Source organism: Nicotiana tabacum, chromosome 1 (assembly GCF_000715075.1).
Source record: "Nicotiana tabacum cultivar K326 chromosome 1, ASM71507v2, whole genome shotgun sequence".
Classification (NCBI taxonomy): domain Eukaryota; kingdom Viridiplantae; phylum Streptophyta; class Magnoliopsida; order Solanales; family Solanaceae; genus Nicotiana; species Nicotiana tabacum.
Genome location: NC_134080.1, coordinates 71,927,491 through 71,939,759, shown reverse-complemented (window position 1 = coordinate 71,939,759; position 12,269 = coordinate 71,927,491).

The following is a 12,269-nucleotide window of genomic DNA, read 5'->3' as shown; positions in this document are numbered from 1 at the left end:
TGGAATGCTGACACTGGATTTGAAGTGAATGAAGACATGTATAGGCACACTGTTGATATATAAAAAAGAGAATGCAGCTACAGATTATGGCAGTTAAGAGGTATACCATGTCAACATGCAATATGTGCCTTTTATAAGATTGTGAAGGAAGCAGAAAACTATGTTGAACACTAGTTAGAAAAGACACTTTCCTGGCTTCTTACCAATACTATATTTAGCCAATTCCAAGCATACAAATGTGGGCTGAGTCTACCAATCCATCAAGTCAGCCTCCTGAAGTTAAACCAATGCCTAGTAGGCCAAAAAATGTAGAATAAAAGGCAAGGATGAACCAAAGAAGTGGGGAAAACTGTCAAAGAAGGTTGCTAAGATGTCATGTTCAATTTACCATCAGGTTGGTCACAACAATTCACTATGTTGTTTAAGGGTAAGTTTGATGACTTTCAATTCAATTTGTTTCCATTGTTTTCATAGTACTTTGATTAATGACTTACCAATCATATACTAGGGACAAACAAGCACACAATTTGTTAGTCAAAGTAATACAACCCAAGCTGCAGGTACATCAACTACCGCAACCCAAACTCCAAGGGCCTCATCTTCCTTGTGTGATAAAACATCAAATATAAGAAGGAACACACCATCAGTAAGAGGTAGGGGAAGAGGTGGTGGAGATGGTAGGGAAAGAGATGGAGGATCTGGTAGGGGAAGAGGTAGAAGTTGAGTTGCTGGTACAGCTGGTTCTACTACATTTGGTGCAGCTATTTCTTCTACTGCCTGATCACTTGTTGCTTCTGTTAGGAAGAAAAGAAATAGAAATTCTGGTTTTGGTTTGTACACAGACACACAAACAGGGATTAGTATCCTTAATGTAAGTGTGAGAAGTCAATATTAGTTAACTGTAATTTCTATCCTTATGCTTCTGGATTATTCATTACTGACTACACGTATTTTCTTGCCTGGTAGGCCAAGTGAAAGAGTTATTTTGACTGATGCAAACTTGATGAATGTTGCACAAACTAATGTAGATCTTGGATTTAGACCAAATGATCTCAAGTGAAAAGGGAAAAGAGTTGTGACAGGGAATCAACTTCAAAAGCAAAGGGATGCTGCAGTTTCTAAAACAAGATTAAAGTTGGAACCTCTACTTCATCTACACCAGTTGACTCTTGTCAAAGTCAAATTTAGGAAGAAGCTTCTTGTATTTTGTTGGTCATGTGTATGAACCATATTTTGTGAAGTATTTTGAACCTACTAATATTGGTCATCTGGTCATATGTATGAACCTTATTTTGTGAAGTATTTTGAACCTATTAATGTTGTTCATTTGGTCATATATATGAACCTTATTTTTGTATGGGATGTATATGAACCTGCTTTTGTTAGTTAAGTGCATTTCAGATTATTGAATCTACTTTTGTTGGCAGTATAATTTATTGCTATTATGAGATCGAATTAGTCCACCTTTGCTTCAACAGTCTAATTCTTTTGCAGAAACTAAAACACATTTGATCATTGAAAAGTTCATCACACACATTAAAAATTTTAACTACATTGAATAAGCAAAATTAGCCATAAATCATAAACAACATTGCAGTAAAATAAATGGGGTTACATGCCCATATACATGTCGCGCCCCCTTTTTCCTTTCTTTTGGATAGAGAGAGGGAAATACGGGTTTCGACATTCATGGGGGTAATAACTCATTTCCTTTTGGGAATTTGGGTTTTTTGAAGAGTCGCCAACTAACGAATTATGGTGCGTTAGGACACCTAGAGTAATTAACTCTTAGACTAGTTTGCATTACCAGAGATTTAGGGTAAAGGCTCGAAATAACCTTGAGGGGAAGGTGTTAGGCACCCCTCTCAGTCCACAACGGTGGGTCCCATCCGAACTTATACTTATGAATTAGTCCTTTAACAAATAAATAGTTAAACACATACTTGCAAATAATGGCATGTTTTGGACATTGTATGACTCGAAGAATTTGAATAAGTTGCATATAAAGAGTATGGTTTAAACATCGGGAATTGGGAAAGAGGGGTCCTAGGTTGGTTAGCTTATAGGATCACCCCACACAATGCCCGGTAAACACTCCTCAATGACGGGCTACACTTGACATTAGCGCGTAGTCATCATATCCTTTTCTGCCCAAGTCCCTCCCCTTGGTCATAGCCTAAAGCGTTCTAGTAACCCTGAAAATGTCCTATGCGTGCACTACCAATCCCTTCCTTGTTGCCCTGGAGGTATTTTAGGACCTCTACTTTTGGACAGTTCTAGACCTTTCTAAGGTTTTAAAGGATAAAAGTCTAGGCGTCAATCAAGAACAAATAGGATTGTATTTAAAGAAAATAGATTATAGGCTCACAGTCACATCCACAAATAGAACAAGTAAATGCACGTCTTCAAACAACAGTCAGGTATTTAAGAGAAAATCCTAGAACATGATATCCAGGTGAGCAGGGATTATGCAGTATTGACTTAGGACAAAGTGTAAAAGATCCTATTTAGCTTGCCTACTGATTTAGACCTGTTAAATCTGAACAGTTTTAAATAACAAAGCACAGTTTCAGAGTTGTGGCATTTAATCGTCCTATAGGCTTGCCTAAATGCAGAACAGTGATGTCCTAAGAGCATGGTATCTACATTGATACAGTAAAACAATGAATAGTTTTAAGCGGATACTTGAGATCCTATAAACATACTTTCTAGTGATAGTAAATTAAGGCAGTGTTTGAAAAATCATTTAAAGAAGCAGGCAGTTGATTAAGACAATTTAGAATGAACTAACATGAATTAGACTGATTTATTTAACTAAACTAATTTTAAGCTCTATAGGCAGGATTTTCTACTAGGACTGATTTTAATTCCTATAGGCATTGTATCTAATTGTTTAAAGCTGATTTTGGAACTTATAGGCATGATTTCTAGTAAAACAAACGTAAATACCTGTTGTAACAGAAACTGAACTTAATCACTTTACATTCTATAGGCATTATATCTAATTATAAAGCTATTTAGATCCTATAGGCATGATTTCTAATTATAAAGCCATTTAGATCCTATAGGCATGATTTCTAATTATAAAGTTGATTTTAACCCTATAGACATGATTTCTATTATTGAAACCATTTAAATCCTATAGGCATTGTTTCTAGTATGGTAAAGCAAATATAGCAAATGTATTAACACAATCCAATAGGTAGGGTATCTACCCGAGTTACCCAACAGATATATAATTACCCACCCCTTTTCCAATAATCACCCCAATGTTGTTTACAAATAATTATTACAGACTAGCTGAATGAATTACATAAATAAAGAAAAAGAAGAAGTTAACTATAGGGAGCTTGAAGTAGGCCCAAATGACTTCCCAAGCCTCCAATAGCCTCAAATGCCAAAGTCCATAGACAGTATCATGTCTAGGTGTGTCAGAGTTCCCTAAGGATCTCAAGGATCCCGGGTAGTGCTCACACCTAGACTTTTTCTCAAACAAATAACTGATTTAGGTGCAGTGTGGAAGGGCCAGCTCTGACATGCCAGAGTTCAGAGAGATATCAAGGATCTCAAGGCAGTACATATGCCAGAGGGGCAAAACCTAATATTCTAGGAGTAATGTGAGAGTGCATAATGACTTTGAAAGAGTTTGGTAAACAGAGAAAGAAGGTCTTAGTAGCAGAAAAAACTTTTATGAAAGTCAAAACTGAGTTAGAGTAGGAATAGTTTAAGAAGACATTTAAAATAGTCAGAAAGCAGGTCAGAGAACATACAGCTTCAGAACAGACATCACACAAGGGAAAGAGGTAGGGGGAACACCTAGCATACACCTTAGTGATAGAAATCAAATACATAGATGGTAGTTGCAAAGTTAAGTTGAGAACACATAGGTTTAAGACACAAACAAAATTACATTAGAACAAACTATAGCAGACAAACATTTCATGAAAATATTCAAGATTTTAGAACAAGTAGGGTTTGGGCATGCTAAACATTATGAAACCATAAGCTTAAAACATGCTTTGTGATACAGTAATCTAGGCATGTTGATTGCATACTAAGTAGAATACCTCATAAAATTGGACATCAAAATTGATAAACTACAGGAATAAAGTAAACTCATAGCTTGGAATGTGAATTTAATCAGAACATACCAGTTAAGGGGAGTATATAGAATACAGAGTAGAGATAAATCCAGTAGCAAACCTTGGCTTATAGTCGACTGAACTAATAAAAATTTCAATGAACAGAAGAGAGTAGAGAGTATAATAGTGTAGATGAACTCGGATTCATTGTCCTTTTTCACTTGAAGTAAGAGGGGATTTATATAGTAATCGGAAGCTTGACACATAAGGGAAGAAATCAATTAAGTAGTAAATCAAAGAAGTCACACGTAAATCAGCAAGATCTTCCCTTAATCAAGGGACAGTTCAATCAATGGTAAAACATACTAAGTATTTAAGGAAAAGAATAAAGTAAAGTTTAGGTATAGAATAGGTAATTACGGGTAAATGCACATCAGTTTAATTAAGGAAATAAATCAGTAATAATCAGCGGAATATAAACAAGGCAGGAAAAAACAATTAAGGTAGGCAAATTCAATCAAATTGAGCAAAGAAATAAGAATCAAACGTTTAAAGGAAAGTGTTCAAATTAAACCAGGGATTAAGGGATTCAGAATAATCAAGGGTTCAGTCAAAGAGAAAGTCATGGAAGAATAAGCATGCTTAGCATATAAAATGAGGTAGAGCATGAATAGTCAAGAATCGATACATAATTTTAACGAAACAAAAGTTAAACAACACTGATTCAAGGAGAAGTATACAAGTCTTGCATGAATGGTCAGTGTGAACACGAGTACATAATATCAGTGAAAGGTCAAACCAGGAAAATTCAGTAAAAGCATATTAGGAAAAGAAAATCACGAGAAATCACAAGAACCTAAGACAAGAACACAATCAGATATACCAATATCCAGAAACGAAACGTAGAATCCCAAAAAATTAGGGTTTTCAGTACAAATGGTCTAGGGTTGTAGCAGGTTCATAAAATCAGTCAAAAACATATGAGAAGCAGAAGTTTAAACACAAAGAATCATCAAATAAATTTAAAAAAAAAATTCTAAAAACTCTAGTTTTAGGAAAAGATAAAAAATCACTTGAAATCATATGATTCTTGTAAAGAATCTCAATGCCGTTGTAAAACTCACATGAAACAAACTCAACTCACCTTAGATCTGTACAGATCTAGGAGGATTTTAGAAAAAAAAATTAGGGGTTTCGAAGAGAACCATACAGAGATGAAGAAACATGTTTAGAAACTCATAGATCGTGGCTAATATAGGACGGTCTCACTCAAAATCACATCGGAATGGCCTAGAACAGGTGAGAGATGAACCCTAGATGCAAGTCGACATAGCCCTAGTCCCTTGAGGGCCTTAGAGATGGCAAGAATGACATGAGAGAGGCCATTGGAGCCCTGAGAGGTGGTGAGAGGTCACCGGAGATAGCCATAGATGGGGGTCAGTGAGATTGGGGATTAGGGTTAGGGTGAAAGCGTTTGAGAGCGGAGAGGATTAGATGACGGTGGTATAAGGTGGGAAATGAATTAGGGTTTTGGGGTATAGGGTGGTTTAATTAAGGAAAGGGGAAACCTGGACCGTTGATCAAAATAATCAACGGCCAGGACTTAGCCGGGTCTTTGGGTTGGGCAGGTGGGTATTGGGCCTGGGTAGATTTAGGTTTAAAATTGGGCTGATTTTGGGGTTGGGTTTGGGGTAAAATTGAAATAAAATTAGGCAAGATTTTAAAGGGGAAGAAATAAATCAATATGAAGCCTTTAAAATTATAGAAGAATTATAAAAAATGCTTATGCATGCTTATATATGAATATATGCTATTTTGAAAGTATATATACGTATTAAAAATATATAGGGAAAAATTGGGTATCAACAGCTGCCCCTCTTTACCCGGGAAGGATGAAAGAGTTTTCCGGTAAAGAAATGATGGCCAATTTTGACCGGGCGGGATGCTTTGAAAGACAGAGTCCGGACTTCGGTCTTTGAGTTGCCTACATATCCTTGGTTTTACAAGAGTCAGGCCATGTGTAGGTCTAGATTCATTGGCGGAATATACCGATGAAGTCATTGCAAAAACGGACACGAGATACAAAAGCGGCTATGTTGAGCGGTTGGGGTTTTAGACAGTTGAAGGAACTGGAGCGAGGTCTCTCCTGCTAGGATAGCAGTTGCTTACTGATTACCTGTAGATAAAAAAAATACTACAAACATGTATTTATGCGAAAATTTTAACATGATACAGATTCCCTTTGGACCATGAAGGTTGTCTTTGGACGGTTAAAGATGACGTCTTGGTCCATGAATTATTTAGTGAGGGATTTGCAGGCCATGAAATAATGTTCTGGGCCATGAAGATGGTGCCTCCGAACCATGACCCCTCTGAATAATGATATGCAAATTTGAGGGATCCTCATGCCATGGCATGGTATCTTCCGGCTATGAGGATGATGCCTTTTTAGACTATGACACCTTTGGATAGATTGGTGATATTCCAGCCCATGATATGCAATGACATGATGTTAACAACACAAGGCTTAGTCTTGTGAAATGGAGGGTAGAGTTTAGCCCGATTGAAAAGCAAATAAATAGTCCTAAAATAGAGCAATATTGGTAAAAAGAGGGATAGTGCTTAGTCCCATGCGGATGGAGGCATGGATTAGCCTCATGCAGATATGGAGGTAGGGATTAGCCACATCCAAATATGGAGGCAAGGATTAGCCTCATGCAAATAGGGAGGCGGGGATTAGCCTCATGTAGATATGGAGGCAAGGCTTAACCTCATACAGATATGGAGTCAAGGATTAACCTTATGCAAATATGGAGGCTAGGATCAGCCTCACGCAAATAGGGAGGCAGGGATTAGCCTCATGCAAATATGGAGGCAAGGATTAGCCTCATGCAAATATGGAGTTGGGATTAGCCTCATGCAGGCGTGGAGGCAAGGATTAGCCTCATGCAAATAGGGAGGCAAGGATTAACCTCATACAAATATGGAGGCAAGGATTAGCCTCAGGCAAGTAGGGAGACAAGGATTAGCCTCATGTAAATAGGGAGGCAAGGATTAACCTCATGCAAATATGGAGGCAGGGATTAGCCTCATGCAGGTATGGAGGCAAGGCTTAGTTTCATGCAAATGTGGAGGCAAAGATTAGCCTCATGCAGATGTGGAGGCAAGGATTAGCCTCATGCAAATATGGAGGCAGGGATTAGCCTCATGCAAATAGGGAGGCAAGGATTAGCCTCATGCAAATATGGAGGCAGGGATTAGCCTCATGCTAATATGGAGGCAAGGATTAGCCTCATGCAAATGTGGAGGCAAGGATTAGCCTCATGCAAATGTGGAGGCAAGGATTAGCCTCATGCAGAGAGCAAATAGCAAATAAGAGTAGTATATGTTTAGCTGGAGATATATTCGGTGTCTGATGGCCTAATCTTTTTACGTGCATATAGTTGCGGATGTTATCATTACATCATATGTGCCTGCGTTCAAAGAGAAATTGTGAGTTCTATGGAGGGGAAGGTTGGTTCGTGCTTTTGTCGGCTGGTTTTGCTTTTCTCCTTTCTGAAAGCCTTTTCGAGTTTCCCTGGGTGACGCTTGACTGTTATGGGAATAGAGTTTTCGAAAATATGCAATTATTGATAAAAATAGAGTTGTTTTTAGAAACATATTGATATATCAAGTAATTGTTTTATGAACTAGTGACTGTAACACATCTCAAAGGCATTGCAGCTCTCTTATATTAGATTTTTGTGGGTCCACCTCAAAATTTTGTCCTAGTTTGGTGGATGATTTTTTGACCATTTGCGGATAACAGGTCTTGCTAAACCTTCTTCGGAATTTTGAGAATCCTTCTGAAAATTCTGCCCCAGTTTCTTAACCAATTTCTGACTTTCTAGCATAATGGCTTTGGCTGGACTTGTTTCAAAAATTTGAGGGTCCTCCTCAAAATTCTGCCCCAATTTCTAATCATGGAAAAAATGGAAATTTTGTTATGATATGACCGAACCCATAAGGCTGCCTACGTATCCCCTCTTAAATGGGAATCAGGTCAAGCGTAGTTCAATTACATCGGACGAGGAAATGTAAATAATCTAAGCATAGTATCTCTTGACTGCGTCTGAATTGATTGGTTTTGGCTAGATTTCTCCATCCATTTCTGCAAGTGTGAGTGCTCCTCTTGTCAGCACCATGTGAACCATGTACGACCCTTACCAGTTGGGAGAGAATTTCCCTTTGGATTCATCTTGATATGGGAAGATCTTCTTCAGCACCAACTGACCTAGTGCAAACTGTCTTGGCTTGACCCTTTTGTTGAAAACTCCAGACATTCTATTCTGGTAAAGTTGATCGTGACATACTGCGTTCATCCTTTTTCCATCTATAAGGGCCAATTTTTCATAGCGACTTCGTATCCACTCTACATCGCTGAGTTCAGCTTCCTGTATGACTCTTAAAGAATGAATCTCTACCTCGGCTGGGATGACAGCCTCGGTACCATAAACCAACATGTAGGGAGTTTCCCCAGTTGATGTGCGAACCGTGGTGCGGTATCCCAATAAAGCAAAAGGTAGCTTCTCGTGCCATTATTTGTGGTTTTCTACCATCTTCCTTAGTATCTTCTTGATGTTTTTATTGGTGGCTTCTATGGATCTATTCATCTGAGGTATATAGGCGTGGAATTCTTGTGCTTGATTTTGAAAGTTTCACACATGGCTTTCATCAGATCATTGTTGAGGTTGGTGGAATTATCAGTAACAATGGACTCAGGAACTCTGAATCGGCAGAACATATGATATTTGACAAAATCTGCGACGACCTTCTTGGTCACAACTTTGTAAGATGCAGCCTCCACCCATTTTGTGAAGTAATCAATGGATACCAGAATAAACATGTTCTGTTTGAAGTAGTGGGCTCAATCGGACCAATAACATCCATTCACCAAGCGACGAATAGCCAAGGAGAGTTTGTTGCATTGAGTTCGTTTGGCAGCACTTTTATCATATCGGTATGCACCTGGCATTGAAAGCATTTGCAGACATACTGGATGCAATCTGTCTCCATGGTAATCCAAAAATAACCGGCCCTAAGTATCTTCTTAGCCAAGACAAAACCATTCGTGTGCGGGCCAAGGTCCCGGCATGTACATCCTCAAGTAGCTTAGAAGCTTCCTTTGCGTCAACACATCTTAGTAAACCCAAATCGGGAGTTCTCCTGTAAAAGTTTCCTCCGCTATGGAAGAAGTGATTGGACAATCTCTGGAGTGTGCATTTCTGAGTGTGATTTGCATGCTCCGGATATTCTCCCTTTGACAAAAACTCCTTCATGACATAGAACCAAGGCTTTCCATCTGTTTCTTCTTCAACATGAGCATAATATGCCGGCTAGTTATGGATTTTCACCGGAATAGGATCAATATAATTCTTATTTGGATGTTGTATCATAGATGACAAGGTGGATAATGCATCGACGGACACTTTCTGAATTCTGGGCACATGTCGGAATTTTATCTTCGTGAACCTCTTTCTCAATTCCTGCACATGGTGCAGATAAGGCAATATCTTGGAATTCTTGGTGGCAAAATCTCCTTGTACCTGGTGCACAAGCAAATCTAAATCACTAATTACCAACAGCTCCTGAATATTCGTGTCGATTGCCATGTTAAGTCCTAGTATGCAGCCTTCATACTTTGCCATGTTGTTGGTGCAGGGAAATCTAAGTTTAGCAGATACCGGATAATGTTGACCTATTTCTGATACCAGAACTGCTCCAATGCCTACTCCTTTGAAATTTGTAGCTCCGTCAAAGAACATCCTCCAACCGTCATATGCTTCGGTAATGTCTTCCCCTACGAATGACACTTCTTCATCAGGAAAATATGTTTTCAAAGGTTTGTATACTCCTCCCACCGAATATTTAGCAAGGTGATCTGCCAATGTTTGTCCTTTGACTGGCTTTTAGGTTACGTAGACGATATCGAACTCACTTAATAGTATCTGCCATTTGGCCAACTTTCCAATCGGCATGGGTTTCTGGAATATGTACTTCAGAGGGTCCATCCTAGATATGAGGCATGTAGTGTAGGCATAGAAGTAGTGCCTCAATTTCTGAGTTGTCCGGGTCAACGCACAGCAAGTGCATTCCAGCAGAGAGTACCGTGCTTCGTAAGGTGTGAACTACTTACTCAGGTAGTATATGGCTTGCCCTTTTCTTCCTATCTCGTCATGTTGTCCCAAAAACACATCCGAAGGCTCCATCCAATACAAATAAATAGAGTAACAAGTGTGGAGGGCACGACTCCAGCAGCATGGATCCATGGTTGGCCCAACAGAAGATTATATGAGGCTGGTATGTTGAGCACCTGAAACTCGACGTCGAACCAAGTTGGCCCCATCTACAAGCAAAGGTTGATTTTCCCGATTGTGGCCCTTTGGGACCCATCGGAAGCTTTCACGTTCATGCTTCCTACCTGTATTCCATGGAAACCTTTGTCCAACCTTTTCAGAGTGTCCAACGAACAAATATTGAGGCTTGAACCTCCGTCAACCAGGACCCTAGCAATGTATTTGTCTTCAAATTGCACTATAATATGCAATGCTCAATTGTGATTCAACCCCTCAGGCGGTAGCTCATCTTCGTAGAAGATAATCTTATAACTTTATAATACTTGTCCTACCATGTTGGTCATTTCTCCGCCAGTGATGTTATTGGGTACATAAGCCTCGCTCAACACTTTCATTAAAGCGTTCTTATATGCCTCTAAATTTTGCAACAGCGACAGGATAGATATCTGAGTAGGGGTTTTGTTCAAATGGTCAACAATGGAGTACTCTTTTGCTTGCACTTTCCTCTACAGATCATCTGGCCCTGTCTCAATGATAGGCTTCCTGGTAGTGGCATCCTTACTTAACCCTCCCAAATGCTCAGGTGTATAGACTCTTCCAGTTTTAGTCATTCCTTGTACAGTATCAGATTCCTCTACCTTAGCCTTCCCTTTTTGTCGAGCCTTGGCAACATAATCCCAGGGTATTGCTTTTGAATCAAAGGGAGGTATGGTTGATACTGTCACTATGAAAGGTGTGACCACTTCTACTTCAAATGGAGCGGGGTGGCCCAGGCAGAGCCACCTCTACCTCAAATGGAACTAATGTAGTTACCTCAACCTCGATTGGTGACTGAGTCTTTACCACGATAGGAGTAAGTGTAACTGCAACTTTAAAGTTATCACCTTCTCGAATAAGCCCAATCGACCCCTCAGGGTCCCACTCTTCATTCGTCTCTATCACATGTACTCCACCACATCTATGATCAGGGAGAGGGTTATCGCAGACATTAGGTGAGGCTTCATTTGCCTGTATGACCTTGTTGTCAATTAGCATCTAGATCTTATCCTTCAATGCTCGGCACTCAGCAGTGGTGTGGCCCTTCATACCAGAATAGTACGCATAAGTTTTGTTCGGGTTGACCCATTGGGATGGATTTTCTAATTCCACAGCGGGAATAGGAGTGACGTAATCTGCGACTTTCAACCTTTCATACAATTGGTCGATAGGCTCAGCAGTGGCGGTTTATTGTCTGGGTGGCTTGCGGTCGAAGTTGGGTCTTGGTCTTGGATAATTTTGGCAAGATGGTGGTGATTAAAAATGGGATGGTTGGGAGTTATAGGTGTGGTTGATAGTGGCTGGTTAGGAATATCTGGGAGATGAGGGTTGTTATGTGGGTGGTGGTGCTTGATACGTTGGTGGAGGTGTTTGATATGTGAGTGGAGGTGTTTGATATGTAAGTGGAGATTTCGAGCCTTGAGCCACCATTACTGTCCCAACATCTCTCTTCTTTGATATGCCACCTGATTGTAATGCCTTATTTGTGGCTTGTAGTGCCTCATCCGAGTTTGATGATATTAGAGAATTTATGATTTTTGATAACTATCAACCTTTTATAATATTGTGGATCCTGTGCTCTGGCAAAGGACTTGTTCATCTGTTCCTCGTCCAAAGATGGACTGACCTTGGCCATTTCTGACCTCTAGTGAGTAGCATACTCACGGAAAGTCTCAATAGGTTTCTTCTTAATATTCTTAATGTAGAAAACATCTGGTGCGTTCTCTGTATTAAACCTGAACTAGTCCATGAAATCCGACACCATACTTACCCAATTGGCTGATGTACCAGGACAAAGTATCCCCAGTAAGACTCC